Below are 13,935 nucleotides of genomic sequence, written 5' to 3'. Positions count from 1 at the left end.
AAAAAGCCATCATAAGGTTGAAAGACAAATGGCAAACTGGAAAGTTACTTGCACACAGAAGACAAAAAAACTAATATCCAATAGAAAAATGATTCTTATGAGTCAATTAGTGAAAGATAACCTCACAGGGGAAAAATGGAAAAAGATAAAAATAATCATTTCCTTAAGGACAAAATATAAATAGCTCATTAATACACGTAAGAACATTCCAGCTACCCAATAACAAAGATGGTCAGAAAGATAAAGATTAAGAAGATGAACCCTCCATTGGCAAGAGTTTGAGGAAACGAAAATTTTCACATACTTTTGAAGAAATTGTAAGTGGCTACAGTCTTCTGGGAGATGGACTGTCAACATATATCAAAACTTTAAATGTGTATGCCTTTGCATCAGTAATTTCACATATATAACTTAATTTGAAGAATAATGATAGAAAAATTCACTAAAGTACAAGGAAATTATTTGCAGTAATATTGATGAGCAAAAAAAAAAAAAACAAAAAGAAAAGAAAAGAAAAGTTCATCAAAAAGCAATTGTTTGAATTTTAATAGCCCTGTAATGGATTCCTGGATTGAAAAGGATATAGGGTACTCATACATTTTCCACTTTTGTTTTTATATCTTTCTCGTCTATTTGAATTATCTATACACATACATTCAGTTCAAAATCAGGGATAACAAACTATGATTTTCAAGCCCTTTAATACACCTTGCCCTTTACAATTTACAAAGCACCTTCCCCTATTTTATTCCATAGTAAAAACTAGGTCTCCAGTCCAAGGAAGCCATTGTTTCACATAGTTTTATGCCAAAAGCAATCATTTCTCTCTTTGCCTGTGAATTTCTTTTAATTACTTCAAAAAAAGGAAGTAGGCTACTCAAATTCACGCAGATGTTTGCATCCAGCAAGCACGATCAAAAGGAGAGAAAAATGTGGTTTTCTTTTATTTCACTGCCCTTGCAAGTCTTCATGACCCTTTGAAAGGACAGCTGCCTGTTCCAGACAACTGCTCTGCTCAGTACACAAGGAAGAGATGCAACCTGCTCCTAAGTGCGGCTGTTTTCGGGACCAGGGAATAGACATTTTCAGCATCTTCCCCAGGCTCCACTGGGCAGGCCTTTCATGTGAGCAGGAAGGAAAAGGCTGACAACTTTCTCGTCTTTATGGAAGGTGGACTTTATTTCCAGCTCTTGGGTCGAAAGGTGGCGGAAAGAAAACAAAACCACCAAGAGATAAAGGCTAAAAATAATGTCCTGTGGGGTGAATCAACACGGTTTGGGACCCTGAAGGCAGCAGCAAGGCGAGGATGTGCGTAGGGCTAAATCTGCGTCATCCTTAACAGGTGGTCGTGACCAGAATCAAGACGCCTGGGCCAGAGAGGAAAGGGATCTGCAAACAGGTGTGCTGGAGGGAAGGCGTGGGGGGAGGAGAGGAAGAAGCCATTTAAACAGCCTGGGCTTAGAGCCCAGACACTTTCCCAGCAGTTCACCTCTGGGAGAGCCCGAGGGCTGGGCATGGGCGGGGAAGGAGCTAAATTTGATCCCGGGGTTTTGTGGTTTGGGTGATGCACTTGGAGTTTAAAATAGAAATAGATGTGTTTATGCAGTTGGGCTTTCTTTCTCTTTACATTTCATTGTCACTTTAGAAGAAATAAATCTATGATTCACAGACTAATGCCCCCCCCTCAAAAAAAGGAGCTCTCATTGGGTGATTTCCTATTTTATAAGAAGCAATGGGAGGATGGGTTCAAAAATCACCCTAAAGACATCCATTCTAGACTTCTGAGAATGAAGATGATTTATTTTATTTCTATAGCTCTTTAATTGTGCTTTTAGAATTTTCTAATTCCTTTAGAAGGTACTTGTAGAACATTTTAGTTTGGACTTACAATAACCATCCTGGGAGACAGATAAGCTGGCTATAACCATATTTTACAAGTTAGGAAACTGAGGTCAGATAAATTAAAGGATTGTATGCGTCCTAATTAAAACAGCCAGATTTTGTTTGGTCAGCAAAAGGTTTGGCTTGATCAATAGCTTAAATGAGTTTTATTATTTTGTTTTATTACAAAGTTATACAGGTTTTCTAAAATTTTAAAACTATATTCATCAACAGGAAGGAAACAAAAAGTCATCTGTAACCTTACTTTGAGGATAGTCACTATCACGTTTTTTAATTTCCTTCCATGCTTTTGAAAATGTATATACATATGCACATTCATTATTTACTTTTATAAAAAGGGGATCGTATTATACATTTTTTTTTTTTTTTTTTTTTTGGCTGTATGCGGGCCTCTCACTGTTGTGGCCTCTCCCGTTGCGGAGCACAAGCTCCGGACGCGCAGGCTCAGAGGCCATGGCTCACGGGCCTAGCCGCTCCGCGGCATGTGGGATCTTCCCGGACCGGGGCACCAACCTGTATCCCCTGCATCGGCAGGCGGACTCGCAACCACTGCGCCACCAGGGAAGCCCCTATACATTCTATTTTTAATCATATATCTATATATTATGACTGCTATCTCCTATCATAGCACCTTACTATATGATGCATAATTACGCATAATTATATATAATAAATTAATTATAACTTTTTAAAAAAGGATTGTACGTATCCTTATAGACTAAGCTATAATAATCACATACATACAGAGGCCAGTGAGATCATTATTTCTCTAACTGTAGCCTTGGGCAGACCTCCAAATGGGAAAGCTGGCATTAGATGCTGAGGAGCATGGTGCAAACACTAATACTGAACACAAGAAGCGTGAAAAAGAATCTAGCCTACATAGACTTAGTGACAAGGTAGATCCCTCAAGTGACAAGCTAGATCCCTTAGGGAAACTCTGGACCAGTTTCCCTAAAGAGGTAATAATTTTTGAACAAGACATTCATGTCCTCTTGCCCACCCTCCCCTTGGGACCAGCTGGATGAAGCCATAAAAGATATAATCTATGGCTCAGCATCAGGCTGTGAGCTGAAAAAACGGCAGACTCTAGAGCCCAAAGCAAAACTTGGGGTCACCAAAGTGAGGCCAAGACAGGGGCAGATTCTGGAGTCGACAGGAGTTGAATCCAAAGGACAGCGGAGCTGGGAATCTGACTTGGAACTGACAGGAGGCGACATGTGGACAGGTAGGAACCCTGGAGAGGCCAGAAGGGGACTCAGAAACACCAGCAACAAAGCTGTCCAGCAAGGGTCTAGGACGCAGACAAGAAGGATGGGCAAGGAGCCAAGTTCCAGCAGTCCCAAGGCCAGAGCCCCATGGCGAGCCAGCCTCTGTATTCCCTCCTGATGTGTTAGATGTTTCTGAGAAGGCAGGATGTGGTCCTGAATGTTATCTGACTTGGGACTTTCAGTAGAGATAAGTGGAAGGCCCTGCCTGAAGAGGATGGGGTGGGAAGGGAGGTAGTTCAGCAGCTCCTGATCATTCACTGTCACATTCCCAACAGCACGTGGCAGGACTGAAAGTGCACAGTAAGTACTCCATAAACACTTGTTGATTACCTGATCAATGGTGGGGAGTTGTCTGTTTGTTTGTCTCTTATAAACAAAAATGAATCAAGCCTGTTCAAGTGCCCCTTGCTCAAACTAGCACGGCAAATCAAAAAGGACTCCAAAGGGGCCAATTCCTTTGCACAGGGCTGAGCTGAGCCCCATGGGTGCAAGAGCATTCTTGTTCCTACACCTGGGTAACTGGAAATGCCGTACCTCTTTGCCAGGGAATAGGCAATGATCCCCTGCCAGATTAGGAGCAACACAAGAATTTACCATGATGGTACGACTTCAAGCAGTGCTCAGGAAGTTAGCATGAGTACAATCAAAGTTGGATATTTCCAGAAAGAATCACCCCACTCCATAACAGCAGTCCCCAACACACCTTCTTTCCCAGATAAGAAAGTCATCAAACGTCATCATCAAATTCCCCCAAAACTCCAAGTTACATCTGAGTGTCAAAATTCAAAGCCAATTAATCACTCTAATGAGAAATTTCTGACCTTTCAGAAATCTGAAATCCCCAAACGTGTTCGACCAGACCAGATGCACTCTGCCCTTAGAGATTTCAGGAGGGAGGGATTTATATTCAATTTTATCGTCGATTTTCGCCTGTACCCTTTGCTCTCACATCATCTGAACTAAACTCGCTCTTCTTTTTCAAATGGTGGCCACCAAGCGAAGTCACCGGGGCAACGCCCATTTTTCATTATTTTTGAAACATCTAATATTTATTTTATGACATAGAAGGTGTAGAGACTTAAATGAAATATCCCCCTCTGCATAGGTCATTGTGTAATAACACTACCTGTAATGCTTTCAACTTGGTAGCAGGCAAATGTTCCCTTTCTGCCAGATGAGAACATAAATCATTAAAACCCATGAACAAAATAAATATTTTAAAACCAGGTCATTTTAATCAGTGGGTCCTCTATTCTTTCACGGATGTTGTGATCAAATCATTATTCTCCATAATCGGATTTGTTCTTTTAATGACGTTAGGAGGAAAATCAACACCTTTTATGGCTGCTCAAATGATCCACACATGTTGTAACCGGATATCAGTCAAGTGTCAGCCACAGAACAAGAAGGCAACACAGTCATTAAAAATCAGAAATCAACATGAACACCTTTGGCTGTAAAGAACATGTTCTAAGCTTTGCCATAAACTAATGCCAAAACATTAAGTTTGCATAGGTGTTTCTATTAATCTACATATCTGTGAAGCACAATAAATAGAATTTTAGCAAAAGGAGGTATACCTGTATTGAAAACCAGAAATAATAAAAGGGTGGGTAGAAAAGAAAGTTCTCACTGAAGTCTAAAATATACATTAAAAATTACTTTTTCTCTCACCCTTACAGAAAGGAGAAAACAGAAAAATGTTAATATAATAATCTAATAATAATTAATAATAATTATAATAATAATAATTATAATAATCTAATAATAATAATTAATAATCAAGCGGCCTCTGATTGGTCACACACAAATCAGTCAATACTCTAGTGGGGCCTCTCGGGCTAAGCAGGAGGTCTACTCACGCAAATAAACATCCAAAAAATGTGTCTGACAGTCCCAGCCCACCAATCTTAGACATTCCTGGAATATCATTTCTTCTCTCCCTGCCTGGGCAGAAAATAACTGAGAGCACACACCTGGAATCCACAACATTGTTCTTACTGGACAGGCGTCATCAGAAAAGCCTAGATATCCATTTATAGCAGAATGACTGCATATATAGAGTATTCCGTGGGATGCAGCACAGCAGTTTCAAACAAAACATGGTTCTGTATCAACTGACATGGAAAGAGCTTCATGAGACATTGGCCATGCTTCAAGCAAGTTTTAGTTCATGTGTGTGTTATGGTACCATTTACTGAAAGCCAAAATCACAAAAGAGCACAGAAACCAGCCAGAAGGATAAGCAGATCTGGAGAGAATGCTGGGATTGAGGGTAGCAACCAACAAGGCTGTGGCTTTATTTGTAAGTTTTTTCAAAGGAGAAAGTACTGATCCATTTCTTAAGCAAATACCCTCTGCTCCGGTCCCCTCCCCGACCTGGGATTTCTGCCCAGTCACAGGAGCCAATGAACAGAGCAGCCGCTCATGACGACACCCCACCAAGCACCCATGACGGCCATGCAGCCCAGGTAGGACACACCACATGTGTCCCTCTTCTTGGGAGCTTTCTCTTAGCACTTAGCTCCAGCTTTTTTTTTTTTTTTTTTTTTTTTGGCTGCGTTGGGTCTTTGTTGCTGCACGTGGGCTTTCTCTAGTTGCAGCGAGCGGGGGCTGCTCTTCGCTGCGGTGCGCAGGCTTCTCATTGCGGTAGCTTCTCTTGTGGCAGAGCACGGGCTCTAGGCGCGCGGGTTTCAGCAGCTGTGGCGCACGGGTCCAGTAGTTGTGGCTCACGGGCTCTAGAGCTCAGGCTCTGTAGTTGTGGCGCACGGGCTTAGTTTTAGCTCCAGCTTTTTAAAAGCTATTCCTAACCTGCAGAGTCAAATGGCTCTTGGTTTTATCTTTTTAACCCACTGCCTCCTAACTTTTGCGAGAATCCTCCATTTCAATCATTTTGTGGCTCCTGCTACAATTTTGCTGCTCGAAGACCCTCTGGGACTCCTCTGCTTGCCCTTTGCACCAGCATCTCCTTTTGGGAATTAACAAATCTTGCTGTAGCTTTCCCAAGCACGTAGAGCACTGCAGCTCATAAACTAGGATTAAAAACAACAACAAAAATCTATGCCTTATTATTTCCTCCAGTTTACTAGGCTTCCCCATCGTAGAACGACCACATCAATAATTCATGATTGTCCAAGTAAACTAATAATGCAAACCACACTAATGAAACACTGTAAGTCTAGAACTGCACTAATGACTACGGAGTGGTCACAAAATTAATCATCTCTGAAATCTTCATCCAAAAACATCCCACAGCACTTTATGGTTTTAAGATATCAAGAAGCTTCTGCCCTCTTCACAACCAGTTTGCTGGCTGCTCTCAGACAGCACAAATGGCCAGGATAGGAAGTGTGTGCTTCAAACTGGAAAATTACAAGTATGTGAACCAGCTTTTGAAATTCCCCTTTGCCCTGGACTAGAGCCAGGACACCAAGTCTTACACTTCCAGCCATGCATGGAAGATGTTTGGGGATTTTTCTAATCCAGGGCCCACAGGACTTTTTCTTGTTGCCTTCCAGGGGACAAGGCACTGAATGAAAGCGTATCTTGCCCCAGTCTGACTTTTATGCATTTTTTATTTATTTAAATGTGTCATAACAGCTCCCCACATCTGCTAGTTTATTGCAGCCCGTTAAGAAATAGGATAAAAGATTCGAGCCCATCATTGCTTTTTCCATAAGGATTTAAATCACAAACCTGAAACACAAGGAATCTCCAGAAGGTCCAAAACGGAGCAGTTTTCAAAGACAGGTAACAGCAGAAAAGCCCCACCAAACCTGACAGCGCACCATACGTGAGCTTACTGATGTGAAAACACTCTGTCAACTCTACGGAGCTTTGCGAACGTTCGAGACATCATTTCAAGGCCACACTAAAAGGCCTAGCAAGGACTCCGGCCTACGCATACTGTATAGCATGTAAGGTAGTGCTGGCAGGCACACGTGACTTTGTTTAATTACTACTCACTGTTGTTGAGAGGAATCATAGATGGAGTAATTGTCTGTGGGCCAAACACTAACATTTGATATGGATTTTCCAGGAAGAACTTCCAGTTTTCTCAGCCTGTTTCCTATCCCTCCTCCCCTTGGGCCCCGAAGTGGCACAGGGTGACTGAAGTAGATCACGTGTCTGTCGCACCGTGTGTGTGCAAACCAGCATGTGTAGACACCACACTCCTCTTTAAGGAATTTACACCAAACGATGGTAAGGAAGGAGCAAAGCTGCATGTCGGAGCTGACTTCCAATCAGGATATCCTACCTGGAAGCAAGCCAGCTTCCGCTCCTTTGAATTAAGCCAGAAAGACGTGACCTTTCTTACAAATGAATGTACAACCCTTTGGCAAGACCACTGTGGACTTCTGCCTTGAATACAATTCTATGTCATTTGGTAACAAGTGAATTCCTGAAAGAGACCTTTGGTTCTGCAATGAAGTTGGACTCTTCAAAATGGCAGCATTAAACTGCCTGGTTATTCTTCTTAAACAATTCACTTTCAGATATTTTAACTTTAATGATTATACTCAGGAATAGTAAATGAAACTGGGCAATCTCATACACTGCTCCTGATAGAATGTTAAAGATTTAAATGCTATTTAAAATATTCTTAACCTTTAACATAGAAATCCTACTTCTAGGAATTTATCCTAAGTAAACATCGGTCACGTCACAAAGATGCGGCTACAAGACACTTTTATAAAATAATTAATAAGAAGGGAAAATTGAAAAACACCTTATCCAATAATAATGGCCAGTGACAAGAGTATATTTATTCAATCATATACTCTGCAGTTATTAAAGGATGGGTATGCTTATTAAGAGAAAGAAAAGCAAAAATGTTTCATTTTTGTAAATATATATTTTGTAAACTTTATATATTATATAAATTTATATATTGTGTGTATTGGATGCATAAAGCAGAGAAAGACACACACACAAACACACACAAACATACTGAAAGTCCATTCCCCAAAATGTAAACACTATATGTTTTTTCTGAATGCTAGAATTAGAGGTGATTTTCATTTTCTTCTTCTTGCTTATCTACATTTCCTTCATGAAAATCTCTTATTTTTATAATAATTTTTTATTATGTTAAAAAATTAGCAACCCAGAGAAGCAGAGGACAGTTTTTGGTTTGTTTTGATTATTACTATTTTTATTTTTTTCTGTTTCTGGTTCTTATTTATTTTTTGCTTGTTTGCTCATTGTTTTACAGGCCAGGCTATTCAAGATATGTGTAACTTCATAGACAAACGGGACCTCTCCGGAATAGAATTCCAGATTCTCCCATTTTGTTCATGTTTTCCTGCTGACCTGATGGAGCTGTTCTTACCTGCCTTTGGGGGAAGATAACCACCTCGGGTTGGAAAGTCAAAATAACACAGAAGAGGTCTACCGCCTGGGCAAGGATTAAGGGTGTTGAATGGACTGCTGTGAATACAACCGAAGTTCCAGACTGGCTGGCAGTCACCACACATCCCTCCGGTTCCATAATTGTATGTCCTTAGGCCATTGGGACGAGATCCTTACTCTGCCAGCCCCATGGCCCTATGGGGGTAATTCTGCTAAAACACACGCACACACACACATACACACACACACAATTAAATTATCTTTTCATTTTCCAAACCAGGACCAAACATCACCCTGACAATGAACAGAGAGCCTCCAGCTACCGTCCTGTCATGCTACTAGAGACCATTCTTTCTGCTCAGAAAATTCCTTCTCACACAGAGAAGGTGAACTATTCTAATCTGTCGTTTTCTTCCTTTACATCATTTTTTCCTTTTAGGTCATTTCCAAAATAGGAAGGTAAGTACATGTTTTAAATCATCTGTGGCAGTGCCTTAAATTATGTCATTTCTTAAAGAAGAAGGAGGAGAAAGAGGAGAGGGAGGAGGAGGAGGAAAGAAAGAAAAGGGAGGGAATGGGGGTGGGGAGGAAAAGAGAGGAAAGGAACAGTGGGGGGAGGAAAAGAGAGGGGGGAAGGGAACAGTGGGGGAGGAAAAGAGGGGGGAAGGGAACAGTGAGGGAGGAAAAGAAAAGAGAGGAGGGGGGAAGGGAACAGTAGGGGAGGAAAAGGAAAGAAAGGAGGAGGGAAGGGAACAGTAGGGGAGGAAAAGAAAGGAATAAAAGAAAGGAGGGGGGAATGGAACAGTAGGGGAGGAAAAGAAAAGGAGTAAAAGAAAGGAGGGGGGAAGAGAACAGTAGGGGAGGAAAAGAAAAGAAAGGAATAAAAGAAAGGAGGGGGAATGGAACAGTAGGGGAGGAAAAGAAAAGGAGTAAAAGAAAGGAGGGGGGAAGAGAACAGTAAGGGAGGAAAAGAAAAGAAAGGAGTAAAAGAAAGGAGGGGGGAAATGGAACAGTAGGGGAGGAAAAGAAAAGAAAGGAGTAAAAGAAAGGGGGGGGAAGGGAGGGGACGGGAGGAAAAACCATCAGTGATTATTTCCCTGGTTCCTTTTCTACTGAAGTTCACCTACGAAGGCTACTTCTTAGTGTTAGTTATGCTAGTAAGCACTCCAGGCAGCTTCAGGGTAGAGCTGTACAGACACATTTCTGATTATATAAACAAATGTCCGTTTTGATTTATTCTTTGGGCAGGAACATGTTCCCCTTTCAAAGGCTGACCTAAAAATCTCCTTTACAAAAATTAACAAGTGTATCATTGCATGTTTGAAATTAAAGCCCAAGGTGAGCTGGGAAGCAGGATTCTACAGTGTAACAGGAATGAGTACAAGACCCTCTCTACAAAGTGGAATTTATATATTTCCCATATCTGCTATGCCATGTACCTATGTTGTAGATAGACTTCCTTCCCATAGACTTAAGCAGACACAAGTCACGTAAAAATCTACCGAACGTGATATGATGACGCTTCACAGTAGTTTCATTTGCAAGTATCTGATACCAAAAGAAACATTAGGGAACTATTTCTCAGAGTAAGATTCACTTCTCTTCAGAGTATAGGTCTAGCCCTAGAATAAGCTAACGAGTGGAAGGAAACCTGAGGCTTTTGAACCTGAAGCTCTCTGCTTCCCTAACGCCCCCGGCACCTGCTGACATGATCGCTGAGACCGCCTCCCCCTGGAGAAAGACAAAGGTGCAGAAAGCGCTGTGCTTCCCCAGGCTCATCCTCAGTAAGAACAGAATCCACTGAGAATTTTCCCCAAACCAGGGCACGTCAATGCCAACCGCACTGAAGAGTAAAATAAGATCATTTACGTTTAGAATTAAAATGAACACTTCTTGTAAATACCTTTTTTAAAGTCAACAGATAAAAATCCAGAAGCTATTTTAAGGGCATTCTCCATTTGGCCCTCACCTTTGGAAACTGGTGTCCGGGTGGCCAAGTCCCACGGGGTCACACTCCACAGTAGAATATTTACCAGGCAGGATGCGTGTTCCTCTGACCCGGTTTGCATGGGTGATGCTATAGGTTCGGAAACCTCAGGACCTTTCCCGGGGGACGTCTGAAATGGGACCCCGAGGGCAAGGAGGGCCCGAAGAAAGAGCCCCTCCAGGCTGGGCGGTGGCAGGGTTAGGAAGCAGGGGACTTACATGCGAGGCTTGTCCTGGGCACAGAGAGAAGAGCAGGTCTTCACATCCACGGCCATAATCTTAGAAGATCGTCTAGAAGCCTTAACGGGGTTCAGGCACGTATTCAGTCCATAGCTGATAACAAATCGCTCGCTCCAGCCCGCATCCTTGAAAATGGCTCCCACCGCGGGGCCCGTGGGCGGGATGTACGGTCCAAGGACGGGGGAGGGGTGAGGAGCCTCCCACTGCCCGGATCCAGCTCCGGGGGTCAGCAGGCGGTCACACCCTCTCCGCGACCCCCTCCAAGTTCCGCACCGGCTCCCACAGTCTCACACGCCCCCCACGAGGTGCCCTGAGGCATCAGTGAGGGGTCTCATCAGCATGGAGGTGGACCCTTCGGCAGCTATGCGGCTGCACGGGAGGCGGATGCCACAGGCACAGGCGAGAGGAAACACAGATTCCCGAAATAAGTTACAGTTTCTCCCACCAAGAGCCCCACGGCCGGAACCACTGATTTCTTAAGTCCCCTAGGCTGGGGGGTCTGATCACGCAGGGTGTTCACGACCGTCCTCATGGGACTGAATAAAGATGACACCGGAGCGGACTCATCAGGGATTGTTACCAGCCCTCCCAAGTCAGGGCCCAGCAAGGGTCCTCCTGCCCAGCATCCTTTTCGCCAATAGAAGGAGACCAAGTTCGGCTCAGAAGCCAAGGTAAACGTTACCCTTGGAACAGAGATGGGAGAGGTGTGAGCTCCACCTTCGAGCACAAGCCCTCGGGCGCTCGGCTGCGGACGGTCTGCTTCGCAGGGTTCTGTCAGCGGGCGGAAGGGGCGGGGTTCTCTCGAGGACAAGGCGGAGTTCTCGAGGGGCGGGGGCAGCTGTGCGGCTCTGGCTCCAGGTGGCGATGGGCGCGGCCTCTCTGCACACGGCCCGCCAGCGCCATCTTGGATTGAGGTGTCGTGCGCAGCTTCTGAGCACGGCCCGCCGAGCGGAGGTGTGGGCGCCGCCATTTTGTACTAGGAACTCCCGCCCGGGTGCAAAGTTTCGGCACGCTCTGAGCACGTGAAACTAGACTAAGCCCGAAGGAAGAGAAAAAACAAGGTTAGGCTTTATGACCCAGATTCTATTTGTATTTCCCGGGAGTTGTTAATGAGCTCTGCCTGCGGCATTGTTTGGACAAGGGCACAGGTACCTCCTGGCAAGGCAGTAATCACGTCCGAGGTCATCCTATTTGGGAGGACGGCCTTTCTCATTAGAGACACTGTCGTGTGTGGTAAAGACGAGCCTGGTGGGCTGTCACGGACGCCTGGCTGGGTGGATTCAGTAGGGGCTCTGTGTGCGCCATAACGTCCTCTAGGCCGAGAGAGGAACCACGACGGCGCCAGTGGTCATCCCCGTGGGAAAAGATGCTCAGCTGTCCTTGACGGGCGGGAGGTGGCAGTTTTAGGGACGTGACCTGGCGGTGCAGACCATGCCTGTCGGCCTGGGGAGGCAGCTCTGCCTGGCGAGAGGAGGTGGACTGGGGGGGGCCGTGCCCGACCGGGACCCCCATCTTCTCCCCTCTTTCCAAGGTGCGTGTTCCATGCCCGGTGCAGTGTGTTTCCAACAGCCCCGCTTGCAGCCGGACGGTGGGGTCCCGGTGGAGATTGGTTCCCCCTCACCCAGGGCTGTGAAGTAACTCACCCATCCCAGTGGGACGTCTCGTTGCAAATCCCAGCAAACGTCCCATTGCGTTTCCCAGGCGTGATGGGGCCTGGTGGTCTCGGCGGCACAGCACGTTGATCCATGGTGAGAGTCAGGGCAGTGGCGCTTCCGTGATTTCCATGCCCGTAACAGCCTTGGGTGTCTTGGCAGGGGTTCCCAGTCTGGCCTATGGGACAACGGGCCCTACTGGCTGATCCTTCAGATGTATTAAAGCCTGGGAAAGTACTTTAGTCTACCCAGCCAAGGTGGTTTTACCTGTTAGTAATTTAATCTGCTGCTTTAATAGCCCGTTCTCCGTTTCTGTCAGCGTTGTTGCCTGTGGGTTATGCGGGAGATGGACCCTCCCATGCTGTGTTCTTTTCCCAGTCTTGCATAGCATGACCTTTGAAATGTGATCCCCAATCACGGTCTATTGGGTGAAGGTATCTGTAGGTGATACTCAGCCTCTTTAATTCCCCTGAGAGCCTGGTTTGCACAGTGACAGGGGAAAGCTTGGTTTAGGCCAAATGCAGTGTCCACATAAGCCCAGGCATGTTTAGAGGGAAGGCGTCAATGTAATCAATTTGCCAATCCCTCACTGGCTGGAAGTTCCCAGTGGAGGGCCCCAGACTCTGGGCAGTTGCCTTGGGCACTTTTTAGAACACATAGAACAAGCATTAACCAAGTCCCTGTATTTCAAGGGCATCGGACAGAATTTCTTTCATTCCTTCTCTGCAGCCGCAGGGACCACCACAGGAATAGGGCATTGGAGGATCTACAGGGCTGCGTAGCACCTGCGTTTCTAGAGGCAGTGGGCTGGCAGGCAGGGTGCTTCTCTGCTGTAAACAGGCCGCTTAGTCAGAATGGGAGTTTGAGCCATGACGGGGGATCACTGGAGCCTATTTTCACTTCAGCCCTTGATAGGAAGGAAAGTTCTTACCGTGATATGCTGTCTCTTCGTGAGAGGTTCTAGCAATTGTGTAGGTTGCTAGGAGTCGTTCTATGGTGGTGTATCAGGTGTTTGCCACCTTTCAGAGGGCAGTCCTGGGGGTTTTCTCTCCTTCTGTCATCATGCCCCCCTGTACTTTCCGAAGTCACAGACATCTAACGCAGACGGTAGCCCTGCTTGGGGGATGCCCAGAGCTTTCATCTGCTTCACTGGTATTCTTGCCGTCCAGAAGGCAGCTTGCTGCTCTGGTCTCCAGTCCCACACATGCTCTTTCTTTATGTACTGGTAAAGGGACGGAGGCCCTGTTAAAGGTGGGGAATAAAAGTCCTCCCAAACCCCAAATCCCTGCAAAGGCTTGCAACTCCTTCATGTTCATAGGGGTTGAATAGGCGCACATCTTACCGATCACAACTTCTGGGACAGCACACATCTCACCCAACCAGAGGACTCCCCCAAAACTTTACGAGGGTGGCTGGACCTTGGATGTTCTGAGGGGACCCCACCCATCTTCTCCCTCACCGATGTTCCAGCAAAGTCTGCAGAGGGTCCTGCAGCGGAGGCCAGTCTCCACGTGTTAACATTGTATCAGTGA

The sequence above is a fragment of the Delphinus delphis genome, chromosome 19 (assembly GCF_949987515.2).
Source record: "Delphinus delphis chromosome 19, mDelDel1.2, whole genome shotgun sequence".
Lineage (NCBI taxonomy): Eukaryota > Metazoa > Chordata > Mammalia > Artiodactyla > Delphinidae > Delphinus > Delphinus delphis.
Note: the sequence above shows the minus strand (reverse complement) of the source record.